The sequence below is a fragment of the Cryptomeria japonica genome, chromosome 5 (assembly GCF_030272615.1).
Source record: "Cryptomeria japonica chromosome 5, Sugi_1.0, whole genome shotgun sequence".
NCBI lineage: Eukaryota > Viridiplantae > Streptophyta > Pinopsida > Cupressales > Cupressaceae > Cryptomeria > Cryptomeria japonica.
Window position 1 is genome coordinate 928,826,803 of NC_081409.1, and position 25,872 is coordinate 928,852,674.

General features: G+C 40.7%; 1 protein-coding gene across 4 annotated transcripts in view; it reads left to right on the forward strand.

Annotated features, from left to right (window-relative positions):
• Positions 1-25,872, forward strand: part of LOC131037392 (ABC transporter C family member 13) — a 361,462-nt gene that overhangs the window by 213,404 nt on the left and 122,186 nt on the right. The window lies entirely within an intron of this gene.

The window sequence follows — 25,872 nt, forward strand, 5'->3', positions numbered from 1 at the left end:
AGCTTCAGCAACAATCCAAGAACTTCTTACAAAATGAAGGAAAACCAGTCCCTTAAATAGGCTTCAAAAATGGATGAATGGCCAAGATTTAATCTAAACAAATGGCCCAAATTCATCCTTAAAAAAAGGTACCCATACCCATAAATGGAGGATAAAATATCAGCAACTACCTCAAAGGGAGTAATAACTACCCAAAAGGTAATTAAAACTTATCCAAAAATAATCCAAAAGGGGATACATAAAGTTTTACATTTCATAGTTGACTTGGAAGTCAAACATGACCCTTTGGCCAAAAAGTGCACTTTCAACATTCAAAAGAAAAAAACACTTTTAGGAAAGCACTTTCTCTTTTCCAGCTCTAGATTCTTCGGTGATGAACTCAACCTCATCATGTAAATATTCTTCCCAGATATCCCGATCAGCTGCACGCTCTACCTGAACGTAGTCCTGAAACCTCAGGCATAACTTGAATAATTCGGTCATTGGCGGCATAGGTGGATTGAACATTTTGTAAGGAATACCTTGTAGGAAGCTATCTAAATTCTCCAGCTCCTCTCTCCAGTACCACTTGTGATTTTCAAAACATGATATGTCTGCTTGAAGCCTAGAAGAAAAATCTAGATCCTCTACGGAATATGCGACCTTGGGATTGAACCGGTCCCCCCACTGCGATTGCATCTCACTATCCTCCGCACTATTTTTCCAACTGTGAACCATGGATTTGAAGATCCTTTCACCAAGATCTTTCAAATTTGATAAACTGTCATTGCATTTATCATGCATTTTATTGATATTATCCCTCATGTCGTCTTTCATGCTGAGGGTCCAATACCAGCTTTTGAAGGTATTGACATTATAGGGACTTAGGATAGTATCGACATAAGGGATTTGAGAGCAGGTCCAGAATAAAGCCCTAACGAGGGGCAAAGTCTCGGCTATCGCCTCATGAATGTTATAGCATTCCTTCTTCAGCTTACACATTTTGACTACGATGACCTCCCTATGGATGGCCATTTCGCACAAATCCTTGAAGACTAACTCTCCTCTTTCTTTAATGTTTTGCATCCATTCCCTGACGGCCGTTGCGGTGTCCCATACTCCCTCAAATTTTGTTGTGGTTCTTTGTGCCAATGCCATCGGGGGAATGTGGGATCCAGAGGCATTGTGTAATGGTCTCAGGAGTTGATCGATGTATCCCTCGGCCTGTTCAGCACGAGCTCGATACATGTTCTTTTCAGTTGTTATTTCTTCAAGTTGCCTGAGTATGTTCTGCACTGAATCCTTGAATACCTCCTTCTCTTGTTCCTTAGTCGCTCGTCCGATGGGGACAGTCGTGATGCTATAATCTGCCAGCATGATCTGATCTGCTGGCTTGTTTACAGGCTGGGTGGCAATGTGAAGAGTACGGTTCCTTTGCTCATCTTTGGTCATTCTGGAATATGCCTTGGGCTTTTTCTTCCCCTTGGCTTTAGCTTGATCTATACGTGAGAAGATGTCCTCCAAATCGATGGGTGGCTTTGTGGTGGTCTTGCGCTAAGCCCGGGCAATTAACCATTCTTGAGGTACAGTCTGGGCTGATGCTATGGTTAAGTTTGCACGCTGTTCTTTGATGTTTTCAGTCGACTTATCACAAATTTGCAGCTGTTCCATTACAGGAGGGGTAGAGGATGTGTCAAGTTCTTTGCTTGCAGCAGGGTTTTCTCCCACTTCACTGAACAATTGCCTGGTGCCTTCGTGCGATGGTCGCTCTTCAGTCTTTTCAAGCTCACAGGTCTCATCTGTCCTTTTCTCTCCTTCAACAGTAGAGTCATCCTTGGTAGTATTATGGAGCGGCAATTCATGGTGGCTCTGCTGGATGGGTTCATGTAATTCAATCCCTTGAGTGGATCGAATCTCTCCTTCCTCAACTTGATTATCAGGTTTGGTTGATTCAATAGCTCTTAGCTTGACATCCAGCATGTCAGGTGCAAGAGGATCATCAGCTCCAAATGCAACAATATCACTCTGCGAAGGCGGAGCAGGTATATAATCTAGTTCTACTACATCGTCGGATGAACTAGCGTCCTTTGACGATGAAGTGACCTTTGGTCTCCTAATGGGAATCTTTTCCCTTCTTGTTCTCTTGGATGTCCGAGTTCCTCTGCTGGCCTTAGCCTTCTTCCTCTTCTCGGGCTTTTCAATTTCTTCCCTAGGTGCACTGGAAGTTCCCTCATCTTCGGAGGACTGAGAATCAAGGCTACCTATTAAGTGGTAGGTGAACTGGACTCCTTCATTGTAATCGACACCACGGAATGCCCAAAAACCATACCAACTGCTACTAGGAATTTTATCAAACAGTTTGCAGCCAACTCCTTGTTTCTCCGTTTAATGTTTTAAATTCCCTTATGGCTCCGGAAATGAAATGTTGGTTTGTTTTACATGGAATTGAAATCACAGAATATGAACAAGAATGAAACTACAATAATATGCAAACTGGAAATTGAACTACTGCTGATATGATATTATTTTCAGAATTAATCAAATACACAGCGGATTTTTCAACTCACTAAATACTCCAGCAATTTTGACATAATGCTCCATCAAATGTTTTCCAATCTTGCTGCTACAATGACATGAATAGTACTGCGTGAATAGTGCCACGTGAATAGTGCCCACGTGAATAGTGTTGCGTGAATAGTACCCACGTGAATAGTGTTGCGGCCTGTAGCTGAAAATGCACCCAAATAGTGTTGTTGCCTATACCTGGAAATGCACTTGGAATGCTCCCAATCTGCCTGTTAGTGAAGCTAAAAGCAATGGATTCCAAAGGCCAAACCCCAAGGGAATGACGTCTACAATGTCACACGAGAGGATAGACGTCCTCTAATACCAAGAACGGATCTGCAACTCACATCAATTTCTTCTCAAATTCAACATGTTGAATGAAGCCACGAAAGCTTCCTTTTATTCTTTCTCCAAGGGTCGACCCAACTCACTTAAGCAATGTGGGATAAAACATGTGCAATATAAAACATATTAAAATATTCACTTATGTCTCCCTTGGATGCCCTTTGATTTGCACACATCCCCATAAAATAAATATTAAAGTAACACTTTAATATTTTACAATTAAATTAAATGTTACTTTAATAACACTTCAGGCATTAAAATATACTAGCAATCGGACTTCGAATAGCGCGACTGATAACTCGTCGGAAAGCTCTTGCTAAGGAGTATCGAATCCAATCACCAAAACTAGCCTCCGTTGTGTGCTGTTGACTTACTAAAAATAGTAAGTATGCCTGAAGCTAAGTAAATCAACTCCGTTTTGGCCTAAACTGGAAATGACTAGGCCAAAACACTCCAGGATCCCTTTAAACCCTTCATTAGCCCTCAGGACCATGTAGAGCTAGGCTAATGCACATATGCTTGGTCAACTGCTAAAGTGGGGACATTACAGTCCGCCCCCCTTCAAATTGCTTGTCCTTAAGCAATCTCAGTCCAGCCTGCTGTATCACTTGCTCATTTTCCCATTTAGCATCTTCCTCTTGCAGGTCTCTCCATCTGACCAAATACTCCTTCGCTATCTTGTTTCTGAGTTTCCTCTCTTTGGTGTCCAGAATAGCCTCAGGTACTAACACGAGCTTCCCCTCCTCATCCAAAGGGGGTAAATCTGCAGAAGGTACTACACTCTGACCAATAACTTTCTTAAGCCTAGACACATGAAATACATTGTGTACCCGACTACCCTCTGGAAGCTCAAGCTCATAGGCGACTTCGCCCACTCTGTGAATCACCCTGTAGGGACCATAAAATCTAGGCTTCAGCTTCTCTGCTCCGCTCCTCTTGAGCGATGAATGCTTATATGGCTGTAGCCTCAAGTACACCATATCCCCTACCTCAAAACTGCGTTCTACCTTGTGCTGATCAGCATACAACTTCTGCTGATTTTGAGCCTACTGTATGTTCTCCTTGAGTGCTCTCAGGATATCCTGACTATCCTGCAATAAGTCTTTGGCTTTGGGCACCCTGTTGTCCCCCAAAACCAAATCCATGAAGCTTGGTGCTTCATAACCATAAAGTGCCATGAAGGGTGTCATCCTGATGGACATATGATATGTAGTATTGTAACAGTACTCTCCCATATGCAACCATCTAACCCAAGCCCTCTGTTGTGTAGTCACATAGTTCCTCAAATATCCCTCCACCCATTTATTCACAATCTCTGTCTGCCCATCTGTCTGCTGATGATAACTAGTGCTGGGTGTAAGATCTGTGCCACACAACCTAAACAACTTTTGCCAGAAAATACTCATAAATTTACTATCTCGATCATTGACAATGAATCTAGGCAGCCCATGTAACCTGAATATCTCTCTGAAGAAAAGATCTGCCACCTGTGCTGTTGTGTAAGTGGACGTAATAGCAAAGAAGTGAGCGAACTTCGTTAAGCGGTCTACCACCACATAGATGCAATCTCTCCCTTGCACTCGTGGTAACCCAGTGATAAAGTCCATTGAAATACTTTCCCATTTCCTGTCCGGAATGGGCAAGGGCTGTAGTAAACCTGCAGGGAACGTGTGCTCTCCCTTATTCTGCTGACAAACTACACACTCCCTGACATACCTTTGAACATCATCCTTGAGCCCTCTCCATGAGAACCGCTCTCGGATCTGCCTGTAGGTCTTGAAGAGCCCCGAATGCCCAGCTATAGGCGCATCATGAAATGCCCTAAGTATCGCTTCTCTCAACTGTGATGACGGAATCAAGTAAACCTTGTCCTGAAATCTGATCAATCCATCTATCACCTCATAGCCATCATCCTGTATAGTACCTGAAATCAAACCAGAAGCCCAAGTATCTCCGACATACTCTGCTATAATCTTATTCCTCCAATCTCCTGTAATCTCTGCAAGAGCACAAATGTGAGGTCTTCTGGATAAGGCATCAGCTACTACATTCTTCTTGCCTTTGACAAACTCAATGTCAAAGTCATAAGCCTGCAATTTAGTGACCCACTTCTGCTGCTTGTCATTGAAGTCTCGCTGGCTCATGAAATACATTATGCTATTGTGATCCATCTTGATCACAAACTTCCCTCCAACCAAGTAGGATCGGAATTTGGCCAAGGCATGCATGATGGCCAACATCTCACGATCATAAATAGAATAGCTCCTCTCCACACCTCGGAGCTTCCTACTCTCAAAAGCGATGGGGTGCTTCTCCTGCATCAATACTGCTCCAATCCCATCACCTGATGCATCACAATGAAGCTCAAAAGGCTTCGTGAAGTCTGGTAGAGCTAGAACTGGACATGAAGACATCACCTGCTTGAAATGCTCAAAACACCTCTGTGCTGCCTCTGTCCACATGAAGCCCCCCTTCTTAGTAAGATCTGTCAAGGGAGTAGCTGTCTGAGAAATCCCCTTAACAAACCTCCTATAAAAACCACATAAGCCAAAGAACCCCTTAAACTGAGTAAGGTTCGTAGGCGTGGGCCAATCAACAATAGCTCTAATCTTTTCAGGTTCCACCCGAACTCCCTTTGCACTGATAATATGACCAAGGTACAAAAGCTCTGTCATCCCGAACTCACACTTAGACTCCTTGACATACAAGGACTCTCTCTCCAAAGTAGATAGTACCTCCTCAAGATGTTGCAAATGCTCCCCCCATGATTTGCTGAAGACCAAAATATCGTCAAAGAAAATCAAAACGTATCTCCTCAATTGCCCCCTAAACACCTGGTTCATGCAACTCTAAAAAGTAGCAGGAGCATTGGTTAGCCCAAATGGCATAACCAGAAACTCGAAATGACCATAGTGACACCGAAAAGCTGTCTTCTCAATGTCCTCTGCCCTCATACTGATCTGATGATACCCTGATCTCAAATCTATCTTTGCGAAGATGCATGCCCCATGTAGCTCATCTATCAGCTCATCTATCCTCGGAATGGGGTACCTGTTCTTAATGGTTTTCTTGTTCAAGGCCCTGTAGTCAATGCACATGCGCATTGTTCCATCCTTCTTAACCAAAACAACTACTGAAGCAAAAGGGCTTTTGCTTGGCCTAATAATGTGCCCCATCTCCAACAACTCCTTGATGGCTTTCTCTATCTCATCCTTATGTTTCTTTGGATGACGATAGGGTGTGATCATAATGGGCTTAGCCCCCTCTTCTAATTCAATGACATGCTTTATTCCCCTATCTGGAGGAACGGCATGTGGAATACTGCCAAATACCTTGGCATGTCTATCAAGGATGTCCTACATATCAAGCGGATGACTCTTAACTTGTGGTTCTGGTGATGCTGGCATAATCAAGCACTCTGCTGCCCACTCAACATCATCATGTCTGAACAACCTCTCCATCCTCCTCAAAGAAACTACCCTACAACTACCATCTGATAATCCTCTGAGTACCACGGTCCTGCCCTCATGCTGGAACCTCATCTCTACTCTCTGCATGTTGAGAGTAAACTCTCTCAATGATGCCATCCAAGTCATCCCTAGGATGACGTCATAATCACCCATGTCCACAACATAGAACTCATCCTGAAGCTCATAACCATCTCCCAGTCTGATGCGAAGATTTGTAATCTTCTGTGTGCATAGTAACTTGTGACCACTAGCTACCATGACTCGGAATCCTGGATGTTCTTCAGTTTGCCACCCTCTCCTAGCCACTAACTGTGAATCTATGAAATTATGTGTGGCCCCAGTGTCCAGCAAAGCAACCACCTTCTGTCCCTGTATGGTGCCACGCACCTTAAAAGTAATTGCCTTTTGAGCACCTGTAAATCTAGCTAAGGACTTCTCATTTTTGGAACCCTCCTCAATGGCACTGCTCTCACCATCAGACTCTGACTGCTGCTCCTCATCCTCTGACTGTGACTCCTCAGCAAAGAAGTACTCCATTTGGTTGGCCTTAGCCTTCAGAGGACACTTGTGAGATAAATCCCACGGTTCCCTACACTAAAAACATAGTTTTTTCCACCTCAACTCGTTCAGTGTCTCATTGTCTAACCTCTTTGATTCCTTTTTCTGAGGTTGAGAATCCCTATGTAGAGGTTTATTATCCTTATCCTTCTTGAAGTGTGGATCCTTAGGAGTGAACTTACTCCTAGAAGCGGAAGGTGCAAGATCTCTCGCCTTCCAAATGGCATCCTGCAATGTGAGGGGATCATGTCCCTTCACCCAACCACGAAGAGGCTCTGACAATCCATCCACAAACAGTACAATCAAGCTCCTCTCCGAAATATCTGTAACCAACACTGATAGTCTCTGGAAATCTGAGATGTAACTGTCGATAGGACCCCACTGTCTCAACTGAGCTAACTCCTTGAAATGGAGTTCTGGATCCTTCGTATCAAACCTGTCAATCAACGTCTCAGTGAACTCTGTGTATGTGTCTATCTGATTATGGCCCAATGTGACCATACCATGGTGCCACCACTCGTGTGCACTCCCATCCAAGTGCAATGCAGCATACTTAATCGCATCCTCCTCAAGCATGGGATTAAGCTGAAAATAAGTATCTAATTTCTGGACCCATGTCCGTGCTGAAGCCTTCCCTGTACCATCATAGTAGGGAATAGACAACTTTCCCAACTTCTTCCTCATCTCATAATTCTGTTGTCGGTTTCCTCTAATGGGCATATTCTTAAGTCTAACATCCATATATTCCCTGAATGTCATCTCAGCCTGTAACTCAGGGCTAGAGTCCCTCCAATCATCCATAATCATTTTTGAATCTCTTGCTGTGTAGGACCGACATTATTCTGGTCATTCTGTCTCAGAGGAAACTGTGGCATGAGTGGTTTCGTAGTAGAAGAACCTGCTATAGCATATGTCCTGGTTCCCCTGTTAACCGATGCGCCTCCATTACCTCCATTACCCTGTCCACCTCCCTGATTAGCATTATTATCCTGATTGGTATTATTACCTTGGTTGCCATTATTGCCTTGATCTGCTCTCATGAAATGTTGTGTAAATGCTATAGCCATCTGCTGCAATGTAGCCTGGAGCTCCCTCTGACCCCTAGCAAGATCACTGAGCATCTCCCTAGTGCTAGGTTCTCCCCTTTCCCCATCTCTGTCACCCATGGCTGGTGCTGAAAAAGGGTTACCCTCCTCTTCAATCTCTGGTGAATTCTGTAGGTTTGTGTTTGACCTATTTCTCCTGAAGTAATACTGATATGCTGGACGCATGAAACCCTCACAGGATGGCAAGAAAAACAAGCTCTGATACCACTGTAATGGACACCCCGGAATGCCCAAAAACCATACCAACTGCTACTAGGAATTTTATCAAACAGTTTGCATCCAACTCCTTATTTCTTCGTTTAATGTTTTAAATTCCCTTATGGCTCCGGAAATGAAATGTTGGTTTGTTTTACATGGAATTGAAATCACAGAATATGAACAAGAATGAAACTACAATAATATGTAAACTGGAAATTGAACTACTGCTGATATGATATTATTTTCAGAATTAATCAAATACATAGCAGATTTTTCAACTCACTAAATACTCCAGCAATTTTGACATAATGCTCCATCAAATGTTTTCCAATCTTGCTGCTACACTGACATGAATAGTGTCACGTGAATAGTGCCGCGTGAATAGTGTTGCGGCCTGTAGCTGAAAATGCACCCAAATAGTGTTGCTGCCTGTAGCTGGAAATGCACCCAAAATGCACCCAATCTACCTATTAATGAAGCTGAAAGCAATGGATTCCAATGGCCAAACCCCAAGGGAATGACGTCTAGAATGTCACACGAGAGGATAGACGTCCTCTAATGCCAAGAAAGGATCTGCAACTCATACATCAATTTCTTCTCAAATTCAACATGCTGAATGAAGCCACAAAAGCTTCCTTTTATTCTTTCTCCAAGGGTCGACCCAACTCACTTAAGCAATGTGGGATAAAACATGTGCAATATAAAACATATTAAAATATTCACTTATGTCTCCCTTGGATGCCCCTTTGATTTGCACACATCCCCATAAAATAAATATTAAGGTAACACTTTAATAGTTTACAATTAAATTAAATGTTACTTTAATAACACTTCAGGCATTAAAATATACTAGCAATCGGACTCCGAATAGCGCGACTGATAACTCGTCGGAAAGCTCTCGCCAAGGAGTATCAAATCCAATCACCAAAACTAGCCTCTGTTGTGTCCTGTTGACTTACTAAAAATAGTAAGTATGCCTGAAGCTAAGTAAATCAACTCCGTTTTGGCCTAAACTGGAAATGACTAGGCCAAAACACTCCAGGATCCCTTTAAACCCTTCGTTAGCCCTCGGGACCATGTAGAGCTAGGCTAATGCACATATGCTTGGTCAAGTGCTAAAGTGGGGACATTACACAGCCAGCTGGACACATACTTAGGGAGAAGAGACAATCAGGATTCGCGTTCCCAATGGTCATAGGAGATAATGATGTATACTTCAAGACCTCTGTGCAGGTCGAGCAATCCTTTGAGGAACTGGCATCATACTGCCTACAAGAACAACTCCCCAGGAAGTACTTCGATCCCATTGGATTAGGGAAGAAGGCTTATGGTAGACACTATAGAGGCAGAGCAGCCATAGAGGACTATTGAACTAACTGCCTAGACGATTTTGAGGTCCGTCGGTGAGAATATTCAAAGCTGTGTTCAACAAATGAGAATTTTCGAGTACCGCCAAGTCTCGTATCAAATAACTGATTATGAGGATTGTTTGCAAACCTAAAAATATGAGACAGTCAAGGACCTCCCACCGTCTATCAACTAGGCCTAGGACCCAATCACAAACCTAGAAGCTATAATGGAAGGGCCCAAGAGGTATATAGATGCCTGGTTATACTAGCAGGTTCAGAGACTAACTCATGAGGGGATCCAATTCACACATAATCTAATGGGAGGCTTTGAGTCCTAGTCTTTAGAAGACAAAGAAGCATCAAGTGTCGCTAGGGAGGAAGAGGTTGAGAAGCCCAAAAAGAAAAGAAAAAAGGCAAAGGCTAGCAGGGGAACCCAAGCATTCAAGAGGATAAAGAGAAATCCCAGCCAGTCACTTGAGGCCCACGGGTGAGAAAAGATACCAATAAGAAGGCTAGTGGTCGCTACGTCATCAAAGGAGCGTAATTTAGATGGTGAGGTAGTTGAAAGTGATCGTCTACCTACTTGTTGACGTGTATTTTGTACACTATCAAACACAGAATAAAATACCTAAAGGTACCTTATCCTCTCTTGAGTAAAGCCTCTGATTGCTGAAGATATCGCGAAAAAGGATCAATCAGGATGACTTCAAGGTTCTTGTATGTAGGGTCTCTACGTGTGGATAAGCTCTTTGTGGTATGATGTGATTTGCTGGAATCACAAGGGGACTTACATTTGATGCCTGAACTTCTGATTTGCTTTGAATATTGCTGGAACACAGGATTTTCACTAGCTTAGATTTGAAAAAAGGAAAAAAGATGAGGGCGAGGAGAGGATCTAATCCTAATACTAAGAATGTAAGAGCAATGAATGATCTTTGATGAAATTCTAACTAAGTCTTGTTTTGACATCATAGGAACATCTCCACAAGGTTAGTGCGATCTTCGAAGGAAAGCTTTATGATGTTCAAATCATCACTGCAGGCATAGACACCATCAGGTTGATGCATATTGATGAAGAAGCGACAATTGAAGTTAAGCTTAAGCTGAATGATTCCAGTTGACTACGCAAGGCAAGTCTGCAATCAACAAACTGCTAGTAGTATGGATATACGAATTTCACCATCAATCAAGCACATTTCTTCCACTCATCTAATCATAAAATCAAACACGAGAAGTATAAAGACCATGCAAATTGTCGAATCAACCCATAAATTTCACCATTTCTTCAATGAAGTTACAAGTCTTTTACAACAACATCTTGGCAACAATCTTTGCCTTCTCTCTCTACTCTACTCTAATTGCTATTCTATTTCTATCTTCTAACTATTTTCAACTCTCTAAATATTATCTAACTATTGCTAATTGCCTTTACAAAATGAAATGCCAGGGCTTATATAGTGCCCTCAATACAATTCGATGGCTTAGATCAATTCAAGATCAATGGCCAAGATTTTACAATGAAAACCCTAATTAGGGTTTGTTACAACCATTACATAACATTTAATGCTTGACCAATGAAATAATTGTATTGCTTGGACACATGTCCTCTCTAGAAAATTCCACCAATGGATAGCTAGGGTAGGTACATCGGAGTTTGTGCCACCTTCCATGAGTTAGGTACATTGAATCTGGAAATGCTAAGGTGGACCACACTGACTGGAGAAGTGATGACTGGGATGCCACCTCATCTGACACTTGTAACTTGGTAGATATTCAACTTGATGTTGTTGAGAAGCTAGCTTTAATTAATTCATCTGGAACTATCTGCTTCTTCAACGAACCCTTGTTCTAACTTCTTGTGTCCTTGATGTGCAGGACGATTGATGTACCTTGCCTTGGAATACTGGATTGGAGAAGGTCGCCCTTATCTTGATGATGTTAGACGAAAGAAGGCCATCCTTGTCGATGCTAGGCTGGAGGAGGTTGCCCTTGTACTTGCTTGATTGTCCTGGAGGAGACCGTCCTTGATCTGGCTTGATTTTCCTTGATGAGAGCCTTCCGACTTGTAGATCCTTCGAGTTTGGGAGTCGCCATCTTGATACCTACACAACATTTCAAAATTAGTAACATGTTTTGCAACGTGGAAATATAGACTAGAAAGAGGATTTAAGTTTTAAATTAGGAAGCCTCATGATAAATCTTTGAATTATCATTTCCTAAATTTAACTAAGCCACTTGAAATTGAAAATTGAAAATTGAAAATTGAGACTAGGAGAATCTCGCCATACCTCCACTTGAGAACTAAATCTAAGAAAAGATGCAAAATTAAGCAAGTTTGCTAGGCAAAGTGTAGATCAAAGCTCTCCCTTGGATAAAATTGCGCCTCCATTAGCTAGCTTCTTCAAGATCTGGAAATTCGCTTTCAAATGTAGCAAGAAATTCGCCTCTCCCATAGCCTTCAATATGAATTTCGCCCTTCTTAGTCTCCACTTCTGGTAGAAATTCGCTCCTCAAATTGCTCTTCCAAATCGCACTTGAAATGATGAGTGAATGATTTGAATAATGAAAAACATGCCTCAAATATATAGAGCGCTCACCATTTTATTTCCATGGGCCGACTTGGAAAAATAGGCCAAAAGATAAATAAAAATTAATAAAAGAAGAGGCCGACTTGATAAAAACATTAAATAATACCCCAAGCGCTCCAATTTTATTTTATTTTTTTAAAATAATAATAATTAATTTTAAATGCCTTTATAATTAAAAAATTCGATTTTTTTAGGCTCGAAATTAATTATTAAATACCATGCGCTTTTATTAAATGCCAAAAATATTTCAAGGTTTTATCGAATCTGGCATTTAACGTAATTTGAAGGATATTTGGTGCCCAATCATGAAAAATAATGGCTATTAACAAGATCGCTCTGGTCCCTTGGTGAGGGACAGGAGCGATCTCATTCTAGACCTCATACTTCTTGTTTTTTACGTCCAAGACCTCATTTTTGACGTCCAAGATGGCATTTTTACTTAGAATTTCGAGTTCAATTTATTCGATCTTTGAAATGAGTGCACTTTAAAGCATTTTCGCCCTGGTCCCTTGGTGAGGGACAAGAGCTATTTTGCAAATCCAAGCTTATCCGTCCTTTGTTAGCCTTCCAAATTATATTCAATGGATAAATCATGTTTTCCTTGGTCTCTTCAAATCATAAAATTGTCTTGATCCTACAAGAACAGTGCAAATTTGAAATTCAAGCTCCGGTCCTTCAGGGAGGGACGGGAGCACTTTTGCAATTACAAGCCAATTCATCCTTTGCTAGCTTCGAAAATTATCTTCAACGGATCGATTGCGTCTTCCTTCACCCACCTCAAACGTAAAGCTTGTTTTTCTCTTGCCCGAATCTTGTCTTGAGGGAAAATCGCTCTGGTCCCTTGGAGAGGGACAGGAGCGCCCTAGCCAATCACCTTGGTCCCTTGGAGAGGGACAGGGGCGAACTTGTTACTTAGGCCGATTTTCTTCATTGTGACGTACTTAAGTTATATTCAACGGGCAAAACATACTTCCCTTGACCTCCTCAAATCGGGAAACCACTTAAATCTTGCAAGGATAATGCAAATTTGGGATTCAAGCTTCGATCCTTCAGTGAGGGACAGGAGCGAATTTTGCTCTCTAGGCCAAATCGTTACAATTTTCATCAAAAAATGTCTTGGCTAAGGAAGATATCATCTTACTTCATGCTATGAATAAAAGTTAATGTCCAAAAACGGTCTAAAATTGTGCATATAAAGAAAAGCGCTCTGGTCCTTCAGTGAGGGACAGGAGCGAACTTGACCTTCTAGGCAAAAACTTCATCATTTCATTGTTTTTGATCAAGTCTGGATGCTCTATCATGCTCATTTCGTCCTTCACCATGCTTTTGATGTCTCAATTTAACCAAACAAGGCCAGGAATGGCTCAAATAAGTATTTTCGCCCTGGTCCCTTGGTGAGGGACAGGAGCGTTTTTCGCTCTGGATCCTCAGTGAAGGTCAGGAGCGAAATTTGACTTTTCGAACTCTCTATCAGGACAATTTTAATGGAATATAACATTTAAGTATAAGTGGGAAATGTCACTTATACTTTAAGTTATATTCCATATATACTTTCAGGATGTTTGAGAGTGGTTTCAGACCTCCAGGAGTTGTATTGCAAAATCTAGTTTTTTGAGGTTTTTCAGTTTCCAGACTTAGTCAAATTCAGGATCAGGACATTCCAGACTTAGCCAAATTTCAGGATCAAGACTTTCAAACTTAGCCCAAATTTCAGGACATTCCAGACTTAGCCAAATTTCAGAATCAAGACATCACTCAAGCCGGACTTGCTTATCCATGTGATCACTTGGGCGACACTCAAAATGCAAAGGCTAGCTAACAAAACCCTAAAAGACCAAAAAAAAAAAAAAAAAAAACCCTAAAAAGCAAAAAAGCAAGGGTCCCCATTTGCAATGGGGCGATGTGTGAAAACGTCACAACACTACCCCTCTTCCACAAAATGATCCAATTGCCCAAGAGACAAATGATCTGCAAGAAGTGAATGATCCGTAGTAGACTAATGAGCTAGGAGCAGATATGCAGATCATCAATTTGGATAGGCCTGAAAATCAAGTCGAGGAGGGAGAATTTGTTCCGAATGAGGAAACAAGCAGGCAAGAGCACACCTAGGAAAGCAGGTTTGAAAAACTGCATGAAGATAGGCATGAAGAACAACAAGAAGGTGATGCAGGAGATAATACTACAGTTGAAGGGGAGAAAGAAGAAGATAAAACTGAGGAGGCCCACGAGACTGAAGAGCAACAAGCATTAGAAACTACTCAACAATTGCTTAGTGAGGTGGGTGAGAATTCAACTGTAAGCAAAGATCAGGACACAACACCTAACTCGCTTTCTTCCACATCCGATCAGCCGCGGGTATGCAGTGAATCTGTTGAGGCATCCAGAGAACAAGGCAAGGAGTTAGTAGTCACCTCAGGACAAGCTATCCCTCATGAGTGGTTACTAGCCCGAGCCCAGCGGAAGGCAACTGTCAAGCCACCAATAAATGTCATGTCCCCTCCTTGATCATTATGTATATCTCGAATAAAGAAATTATTATTATTAATTAATATAATAATTACCAACAAATGATCATTTGAAATTTATTCACTTATTAAATATTACTATTTAATTAATTTTTATTACTAATAATATTTTTGAAATAGCCAAATAAAATAAAATAAATATTATATTACATATTCTCATACACAAATTATATATTTAAAATAATAAAGATATAACATACATATATAAATAACATCGAACAAGCTGGCAAATAAGGAATAGCAATGAAAGAGATATCGATTAATCATAAGATAGAAATTGTACTGGTGAATGCCTTCATTACTACCACTCATCAAGTGAATTATGTAAAAAGGGGTGCGATTACTATAATGCCTTATTATCTCTTTTAAGGTCTGAGGGTTGTTATGATTAAGCAAATCTCTCACTATTCCCGAAAGTCACGATTATGATGATGATGGCGCACTCTTAATTGACTGAAGAGTCACAACTCTTAACAGGGGCATATGGAAGTTATATAAGGTCCAGGGGATAGAAAAGAAAGGGAAATAAGTACGATCTGAATAGAAGGAAGAAAACTCATAAGCATCAAATTATTTCATCAGCAATTCCCATTGAATCGATCTATACCAGTCAGACATTGGACATGTTCTTGTGAGCATTAAACAAGGACCCGACATCACAACACACTACGGGTAATATCTATTTCACCATACTAACTTCATAGCCATTTAATCTTTGGTTCGAAGTAATTATTCTATTTGTGACTACCACGAATCAGGTCAGGACATAACCAATATTAAGTTACACGCAATAACATTCTTGTTCTTGGTGGTACGCATAGGAATGTCTTTAATATGAATGCTTACTTTATGAAGCTTGAGTAATGTTAATGAAGAATTAAATAGTAATATTAATTTAGCTTGCAATAAGTGTGACAGTCATATTTAAGATATAGTGGCAGACCAGATCTGACCTATGTCAGATCTGTTTGCCTTTACAAACAGCAATATACTAAGTACTAACAACTTATGTTTTTAGGTAGTGGTGGTATAAGTGAATTATACCAAAGGTAATTAACTAATGTATCAATAATTGGTAATTTGTAAATACGTAATTAATAAATATATAAATGATTTATAATATAATATAATGTATTTATTTGTTTTTATGTTCATATCAAAATAAAGACTATATATATATATATATATAATGCCTTAATCAGACAAATAAAAATATTAGATTATAAATCAGAAAGATCTCGCAAGATAATAAACAATACGAAGAATATGTTTGGATATAATCCTCGCTACTACTATCAGTATCCAAGAAGTTGGGAATTAAGATGTTCCAAAGAGGGGCAGCCTAAATCCAATTAATAGGATGAGCCCAAGACAGAGTATAAATATATAGTATAATATTATCTGAACATAAATTAATTATAATTTGAATGAACAATAAATCTGAGATTATAAATCAAATAAAAATTAGAATATCAGGAAGAAGATTATGTAATCACTGATTGGTTTCATGTTAAGATGGTTTGTCTCCTAATCAACTTAGTTTAATTCATAAGTCTATTGAAATAGCTTAATCATGGTTAAATCAAGCCTAAACCAAGTAGAGGACATTACAATAAACCTGGAAGATATATTTTCTTGGATGGGGGAATCTCAGGCAAAGGGAAGAAGAAGCCGAGAACCTATTCTAGAATCACTAGGGATGAACAGAGAAATCGAACAATTCATATTGCTGCCCCGCCAAAAGACAAACCAACAGAAGAGGTCACCTTGGTTGATTATAGCATTACACCTATCCCGTCGGGGAAAGCGACCAAAGAGCAAGAAAGACAAGAGCTCAAGGACTCTATGCAAACTATACTTAGACAACTGGATGAAGTGGCTGCTGAACGGAATATGTATAGAGCACTTGCAGAGCAAGCCGAAGGCTACATAGATCATCTACTAAAGCCACTGCAACATGCCACTGAGACCCATGTTCCTCCATTAGCACTCGCACAAAAAACTACAATTGAGTTTGAGGGACTGCGCGACACAGCCAAGGCAGTTAGAGAATGGATCGAGAACATCAGGGCAAGAGGAAACCAAGTGATCAAGGATGCGTCCCACATGGCAATCGATCTAGAACTAACCCGCTTAAAGGTGCTGGATGCCGAAAAAGAATACATCAGATTCTAGAAGGCAATTGAAAAGACTCTACCAATCATGAGAGCTTTGTACTGGACCAACCTTCGGATTCCCGTTCAGACAATCCTTGACCCCCATAGTATTAGCACTTTTAAGGAATGGTAGTGGATTGTTTACATGAAGAATGACATGGCAGTCACCATCAGCAAAGTATGGGAGGAATATAGGGAAACCTTGTCTGGTGTCGGGACTTTTTGTGAGAATGTCGTCAAGGCATTAGTCTGTGACTGGAAAGATAACATGGAGTGAGGCGAAATGATATCATGCTGCAACGGCCGGTTGAAACGTGATAAAACCACATACTCCACAACTGACATAGAATTCAACAGCAAGCTACACGTGGGAGTACTGAATTTTGAGACCTATCAATTAGATTGGTGCAGGCAGCTAAGAAGTGTGGACAGCCATCGCAAGAACATCCGCTTCAAAATGTTTAATCCTCCTGTTCCTCCCCGTAAGGAATTGTGTACTGTGTGCATAAGGTTTCAGGAAATGTTCAGGCAGAGCGGGCAGCAAACCGGGATATCTGGACAGAGTATTTGGGTGGAGAAAATGACTTTATGGGGAAAGAATCTCATAATAAGTGTATTCCCAAAGTTAGTTACTTCTCCCAACCACTAAAGTGCCTCTGCAAATTTTGAGCTCCGTGCAAGTGCACTTAGATAACAACTTTATGGCTGGAAGTTAATTTGTTAGTTAGGGTAGTGTTGACGTGTATTTTGTACACAATCATACACAGAATAAAATACCCAAAGGCATCTTATCCTCTCTTGAATAAAGTCGCTAACTGCTGAAGATTTCGCAAGAAGGATCAGTTAGGATGACTCCAATGTTCTTTTTAGTAGGGTCTCTACGTGTGGATAAGCACCAGTGGTCGTTGCGATTGCTGTTTCATCAAGGGGCCTTACGTTGCCGAAGATTTTGCTAAACTAAACAAGCTTTTCAAAAAAAAAATCAAAAGGATAGGGTTTGCAAGAGGTCTAATCTAGTCTAACCCTAAGAATGACTCAATGTGGACAAGACTTGGTGAGATTCTACCAACTTCAAGATTGCCATAAATTAACAACTCAATTGAAATTGATGCGATCTTCTAAGGTAACAAATGATTTTTCAATACATCAAAGACCAAGGACACTACCACGAAGGTACATATCCAAGATACAACAATGATTGAAGGTTTAAACGATTCAAATATCTCCAGTCGACCACGCAAGGCGTTCCTACAATCAGCAAGAAGCTAGTGGTTTGGAAAACGAATCCTACCAAAGATCAAGTCCAACACTTTGTCCTTCGAATTAACACACTACTTCGATTGAGAATGATTCAAGGAAAATGAACAACCATGAAGATAACCAAAAGAATTGCAACAAAACACCATAACTTCAATATTTCATTGATCTCAAAGCCATCATGTACAACAATTGCTTGAATTCCTTTCTCAAAGCTCAATCTTGCTACAAAAGTAAATTGCTTCTAAACTCTAATCTCTCTAATACATCAATAATTTCTAACTCTCTCTAATTTCTAGTTTTTTCTTCTTACAAAATGAAAAGAAATGAGGGTATAAATAGCATCCTCAATTACAATGAACGGTCCAGATCAAAAAGCAGATCAATGGCCAAGATTATGACACCTAAACCCTAATTAGGGTTTTATTACAAAAGTTCCCCTTTTATTGCACAACATTAAATGCATAGCCAATTATTAAATTTGGCACGAAAATCTAGGAGACATAAACCAATGACAACTAAGGTGCCATGTCATCTATAATAACCTCTCATCTAGAATCTTATTCCCTTTCCAATGCTCCTTTTTAGCATATGCAATGAATCTAGACACGATTCCTTCGATTTCAGCAATTGGAATCTCGGGAAGATTCTTCATTCTTTCTTCCAAGTGGATGACCTGATCAAATGCCTCGAGAAGAGTAGCGTCCCATTCAGGTTCAAGTTCCTTAGTTTTCTCAATCAGGAGCATGGTAGCAAACATCTGGTCCTGTTGCTCATCTGTGATATTAGCGTCCTTGCAAAAGATAACCTTGATTCTATCCTCCAATTCCTGCAAATCCACATCTGTCTCAACTTCGATCCTCCTGCCAAGAATAGTACGTAGTACCTCAAATATTCTGTCCTGGATCGGGTTGATAACCTCCTCAACATGGCTACATCTAGTACTGATGTCCTCGAAGAGAACTTCCTTCATCTGGAGTAAGGTTGACCACTGAAGTAAACTGTGAGGTCCTCCATCCATGATCTTTTCCTGTGCTAAGACCTTCCTCGATGTTTGTCTGATTACTCACAAGACAGGAATGATAACCTCTTTGGTATGAGCAAAAGCAGCTACTGTTATCATCAAGTTGTGGATAATCTCAAGAACCTGGATAGCCCTATGAATAGTCTTCATCATCCTTGTTGTAAATTCTACGGCAACTGTATGAGATTTGTCCATCCAAGTACTCATACGCTGGACCATACTCTTGAATCTCTCTGCCTCACCAATTGATTGAAGGGGAAGTGCCTGTATGGGTGATCTTGTTGGATCCTGACGTCCTAAAGGCTGATTGAGATGGCTGAAATATGTTCTCCATGCACCGACCTCTCTCTCAAGCTTCCTATTCTTCTCCATTTCTTCCCTAAGCTTGTCTTTCAAGGCCTCAAATGAATCGGTGGCATCATCTAGTGTCTGCTCGGCTGTGGATGGACCTAGCTCAAATGTCTCTATATCATATTCTTCTGCTAGGATCTCACCTTCATACTTGTCCACTGCCGGCGTAGCTATCTGCAACTTTCTGGATCCATTCTCATCTCTAATCATCTTGGACATCTTGGTAGCCTTCCTCTTTTCTGTCACTTCCTGGGAATGTCCGACAAGGCTCTCCAAATCAATTACATTGTCTTCGTCCTCAATCACGATCACCCTAGTTAATCTTTCCTTCAACCAATCTGGGATGGCAGATCTTGTCTCTTTAACCTGTATTTCCTTGAGCAATTCTTCTTCTCTAGGAGGAGATGTTACTTCATTATCTTCCCCATCTTCATGCAACTCATTGTCTTGAAGAGATCCACCTGGTGCTTGTCCTTCTTTATCATTCTGTACCATTGACTCCATAGAATCTTCCACTTCAAGTGTCCTCTTCTCTTGTCGAGAAGATGTGCCGGATGAACGATCTCGGTTGGCCCCTTGCTTCTTCTTGGAAGATTCTTTCTTCTCAGGTCTCTCTTTTCTCTTCGAGCCTCTTGGATGGAGATCGCCTTCACTTGCACTTCGAAGGTTGCCTTCACTTGCATTTCTGGGATTAGGATTACCTTCGCTTACACTAGCTCCACCTTCGGCTGGTTTCTCTTCCAAAGTGAAAGTCATAGCTATGTCTTGCTCTCTCAACTTCTGATGCTGCACATCAACCCATCTGCAAGTACAAGACAAGACTGGAGCCATCAAAGCATCTAGATCCACGACCTCGGGCTCATTCCAATCTAACCTTACTGATTTGCTTTCTCGGTCATAGGATGACTGGAGATGTCTGCCACTGTCCTGAGCTTGGTCGGCCACTCTGTAAATCTTGCATTTCCTGATGAAATCCAAAGGCAATCTAGAATGCATCTTTCTTTTCACTTCAAGATCGTCTAGGAGATTCATCATAAAATCTTCTATCTGAAATTCATGCTTAAACTTCCTACCGACTGTCTCCTCTATATATCCATGTGGATCAAAGCTTTCTCTCAAAGCAAAGAATGAAAAAGAATACAAAGCTAACTCCTTCTCTGCGTCATCCATGGCTAAAGCATTAGGACATACCTCAACTGAATTGCCTAAGATGATAGGTACAGGAACTCCATTTCCATGTCTGTGTCTGAATGCCTTCGCATAAGCTGCCAACTGTCTTGTTACCTCAAGTAACACTATTCTGTCTGTCGGATATCTCGGCAACATGTATGGAGGTGAAGGACATCCATGAACTCTGATATAAGTAAACTTCGGAAATTGGATAAACCAAGCACCGTACCTCTTTACTAGTTCCTGTGCATCCTGTGATAGCCTATTGTGAATCCCACCTTGCAACGTCCTGGTGATGTTCATTGTGAAGGTATCATTAACTAACTTGTAGTTACTTCCTGGCGGATGATGCAAGTGGACATAGGAATCACAAACCCTGACCTCGCCGGGTCCTCTTCCAATCACTCCTCTGTGAGGTAGTCCTGCGTACTCAAAGCTCCTGAATAAGGCATATATGACGTATGAACTCATGTGGAAGGACTTGGTAGCCTTGAGTCTCCTCAACTGTACGTCCAAGCAATGGCTAATCATTCTAGCCCAATGAATTGTTCCTTTTCCCTGAACTATCACCTGGATAAAGTAGAACATCCACCTCTCAAAGTAGAAGGCTTGAGGAGCTCCCGTGACTCGGTTGAGCATTGTAATCAAATCTCTGTACTCCTCCTGGAAATCGATCCTATGTGGTGTGTTCGGGATCTTGCTCAGGCGAGGACGACTCTTGAGTAACCAATTCTTGTTGATGATGCTTAGACAAGCATCTGGATCATCTTCGTACATGGACCTGGCTCCTTTTATGCTCTTGTAGACCATATCTCTGTGCTCTGGAAGATGGAAAGCCTCACTTATAGCTTCCTCTGAAAGATACGCCAAAGTGTTTCCTTCCTTGGACACGATCGTTCTGGACTGAGGATCATAATGACGAGCACACTCGATCATCAACTCATGACACTGTACTGCTAGAGCGAAGCCGGCCGCCTTAATGATGCCACTTTCAATTATCCTCCTGGCGACAGGTGATTGCTTGCCAATGTAAGGGACCTCTCGAAACTTCTTCGTACTGAAGTTACCCAAGTTGGTATCTCCAATGTTGCTCCACTTAGACACGATCTTGGTCTCCACTTCTTCGGTCTTTTGATCTTCCTTCATGAGAGCTGGACGACTGGTGGATGCTCCCGCCTTCGGGGTCGCCATACCTACACAACATTTCATAATAAGAAACTAGATTTTGCAATGTATAACATAGATTAGATATTAATTTTAGGAAACTTCATGATAAGTCCTTGAGTTATCATTTCCTAAAAAACGATTGAGCCACTGAGATTCAAAATTTCAAGCTATGACGATCAAAATTCAAAACAAGAGAAGACTTCGCCATACCTCACTTGAGAGCTAACTCTAAAAAGCAAAACAAGGAAATTTGCCTAGGCAAAATCAAAATTTGAAGCTTTCCCACGTGATCTTCTTCAAACGAACGTCCACCTAACAATTCGCCACCTTTGGGGGTCTTTGACGTAGTCTTTTGCAATTTCGCTCAACTCTAATCAAGGTTCGCACTCCCCTTTTAATGATGCTCGCACCACTTCCTTTGCTAAATTCGCACCTTGCTTAGAATAGAAATTCGCTCCACTTTGAACACAATTCGCACCTCTCCAAATCGCATGTGAAGGATGTTTGAATAATGATTTGAAAACGAAATAAACACCTCCCTTTATAGGCGCTCACCTCATGCATTACCTTAGGCCGACTTGGTAATTAAAAACAAATTTAAAATAAATTTAAAGGCCGACTTTTGTAAAAACAAGAGATTCAAGTGCTCCAAAATTAATTATTATTTAAATTAATAATTAATTAATTAAATGCCTTCGTTTTTAATTAAAATTCGATTTTTTTTTAAAAGGCAAAAATTAATTAATAAATGCTTTGCGCTATTTGTAAATGCTATCTTTAATTAAATTTATCGATTTTTAGCATTTAATAAAATTCAAAAATGTTTTAGCGCCAAAACTTCGAGAGGTGGAAAGATACAAACCATATCGCTCTGGTCCCTGACTGAGGGACAGGAGCGAACTTGCACTTTAGCCTTGATTCTTTTACCTTTGACGTTCAAAATTACAATCTTCACGTTGAAACTGGCATTTTTGCAAGGAATCTCGAGCTTGATCAACTTGATTTTGTGGATGAGTGCATCCTGAGGTTGATATCGCCCTGGTCCCTTGGTGAGGGACAGGAGCGAACCTTATGTTTTCTCCTTGACCTTGGCTTCTTCGATCACCAATCTTCATCATGAGGAAGTAACAACGTTAGTCTTTCACTCCATGCTCGCTTCACTTGGCTTTTACGAGGCACATTTGAAGTTTGAAGGATTTTCGCCCTGGTCCCTTGGTGAGGGACAGGAGCGAATTTTATGCTCTAGCCAAAATTCATTATCTTTTAATCTTTGCTTCTTGTTCATTGCCTTCCAAATGATATCTTCGACCCAATATAATCTTGCTTTGACATGATCTTCGAAGGAAAATGAGTGTTTTAATGAAAATCGCCCTGGTCCTTGCCTGAAGGACAGGAGCGATTTAGCTTCTTGGCTCAATTTGATCACCTTTTGATGTTTAACTTCCTCGCATATTATCTTCCTAAGGACACTTTGACCCTGTGCAACCTTGTACGTCCTTTACTTAGCGTGATTTTTGGAAGAACTGGCCAATATGGTGAATATCGCCCTGGTCCTTCACTAAAGGACAGGAGCGAACTTTGGTGTCTTGGGCGCATCCTTGTTCTTATCAACTTGCAATTGCCTTCACGATATAAAACGATGTCCTTTGGTCCTTCTTGAATACTTGAAACGTGATCAACATTCAAAATTTAAGCCTTCATAGAAATTTCGCTCTGGTCCCTGACTGGGGGACAGGAGCGAACTTGAGCATATAGTGCAATTCCTTCATCATATTAACTTGTAATTGTCTTCAAAGTGCAAACCGATGTCCCTTACTTCCTTTCAAACATTTAAAATGTGAATGGTAACTTAAATTTGGACACATTTAAATATTTCGCTCTGGTCCTTGCCTGAAGGACAGGAGCGAACTTGGGCATTTCAGTGCAGATCCTTCATCTTTGGCGGTCTTTGATACTTCGTTCTTCGTCGAGACACCTCAAAATGTCCTTGCCACCTTATACTTTGACTTGGAATGACTTGAATTTGGGTGGAAGGCAAGATAGCTACCATTTCGCCCTGGTCCCTGACTGAGGGACAGGAGCGAATTTTCACTTATAGGCTCCATCACACTTCGCTAACTTCCAAAATTGTCTTCAATGGTCTTGTAGTACCCCCTTTCATTCATCTTTGCCTTGGAGTTCATTCTAACTTGGTGAGAAATTGACCTAAGGCAAAAATCGCTCTGGTCCCTTACTGAGGGACAGGAGCGCCTAGGCCAATATGGAGTTCACTTTGGTGTCTTGCACTCTTCAATTTGGCTTCAACAGGTTCGTTACGCCTTCTTTGTTTGCCTCAAACTCAAAACTTGCTTGATCTTTGCCCAAAACATGCCTCATGAGGAAATTCGCTCTGGTCCCTGGGAGAGGGACAGGAGCTACCACTGAATTTCGCCCTGGTCCCTGATTGAGGGACAGGAGCGATTTAGCTTCTAGATCAAGTTTTCCTCATGTTTGTGCTTTCAAATTATATTAAAATGATGAAATATATCTCCTTTGATCTCCTCAAATCGTCAAATTGTTCGAATCCTGCAAGGACAAGGCAATGTTTGATTTTGAGCTCCGGTCCTCCACTGAGGGACAGGAGCGATTTTTGCTCCTGGCAGATTTCCATGCTTGTGAAATTCTTCAAATTATATTCAATGGAAAGATCATGCCTCCCTTTATCATTTCCAGTCAAAAATTTGTCTTGATCCTGCAGAGACAATAAAATCTTGAGAAACAAGCTCCGGTCCTTCACTGAGGGACAGGAGCGATTTTGCTCCTACAGGCCAAAATATCAAGATTTTGGGAGTTTAATCACTTCACAAGGCAAAAACAAGTCATTTCCAATGCCCGGGATCAATTATCAAAATTTTCAAAATTTGGTCAAAATTACTCAATCGGACTAAAATCAAACACTCATCATCAACACTTAGACAAATTTTCAGAGTTGCACTCAAAATCCCAATTGAAACTAGACCAACTTACTTAGCCTCTGGCGAATTCACTTTATTTCCAAAATTGCATCCCTCGGAAGGAAGCTCTCAAATTCAAAATTGGACTGGACTCTGGCTTGAAAACACAGTAACAGAAACCCTAAGGCTTGACCCTGGTCCAGACAACTAACAAACTAAACCAAAACCCTAAAAAGCAAAGCGAAAGGCAAGCAAAAACGAGCAAAAAGAGGGGGTCCCCATTAAATGGGGCGATGTGTGAAATGGTCACAACAGGTAGTTGGTAAGTTAGTTGAATGGGTAAGTTCTCTATTAACTAGGTATGGGCAGCCATACCTTTCAGGATGAATCTGAGCCACTTGTATTGTTTGAATCTGGGCCATTCATCCAATTTTGGAAACCTATTTAAAGGTATTGGAGTTCCTTTATTATTGTAAGAATTTCTTGAATTGTTGCAAAAACTCTATCAAAATATATACAAAATTAGTGGAACTTAAAGCTGTTATGATTTTATGTGAGTGCATGGTTTCCTTCTTCACCATTTGATTTTAGGCTATGTATTTTGTTTTCAAATAGTGTATTCAGGTTAATATTTGATAGAAATCTTTAAGCTCATACCATTATTGCATGGTTAGTTTGAACTCATTCATAAGCTTAGTTCGGTTGTTAGATACTAAATGGGTGGATGTAAATTCAGCATTTATGTTTAATGATTTGAAAATCTAGTTTCCTTTGAAGATTACATCAGATTTTACATAGTTGTGCTATATTTGTTGGCGAAGTTAAATCTGGTTTTCCGTCTATTTACTTGAATATGTTGTTTTAGATAGATTAGTTAGTTCCTTTCTTGCCCTATCTCCCTTTTTCCCCTTTTTTAAATCTGCAAGTTCAAGCCATAAAAGAGCATCATGTCAAAGAACTATCTGATGAAGTTAAGACTGTAGAGTCTTAGGGAACTTGTGCAACCAAAGCTCATTCTATCTAACAATGTAAATCCCCTTGTGTTTCCAGCAAAACACATGAAACCGTTGAGCTATCCCCCAGTCATGACCTGACATTTGGAACCTTGAGGTTGCCCCCTTTGATCATCTA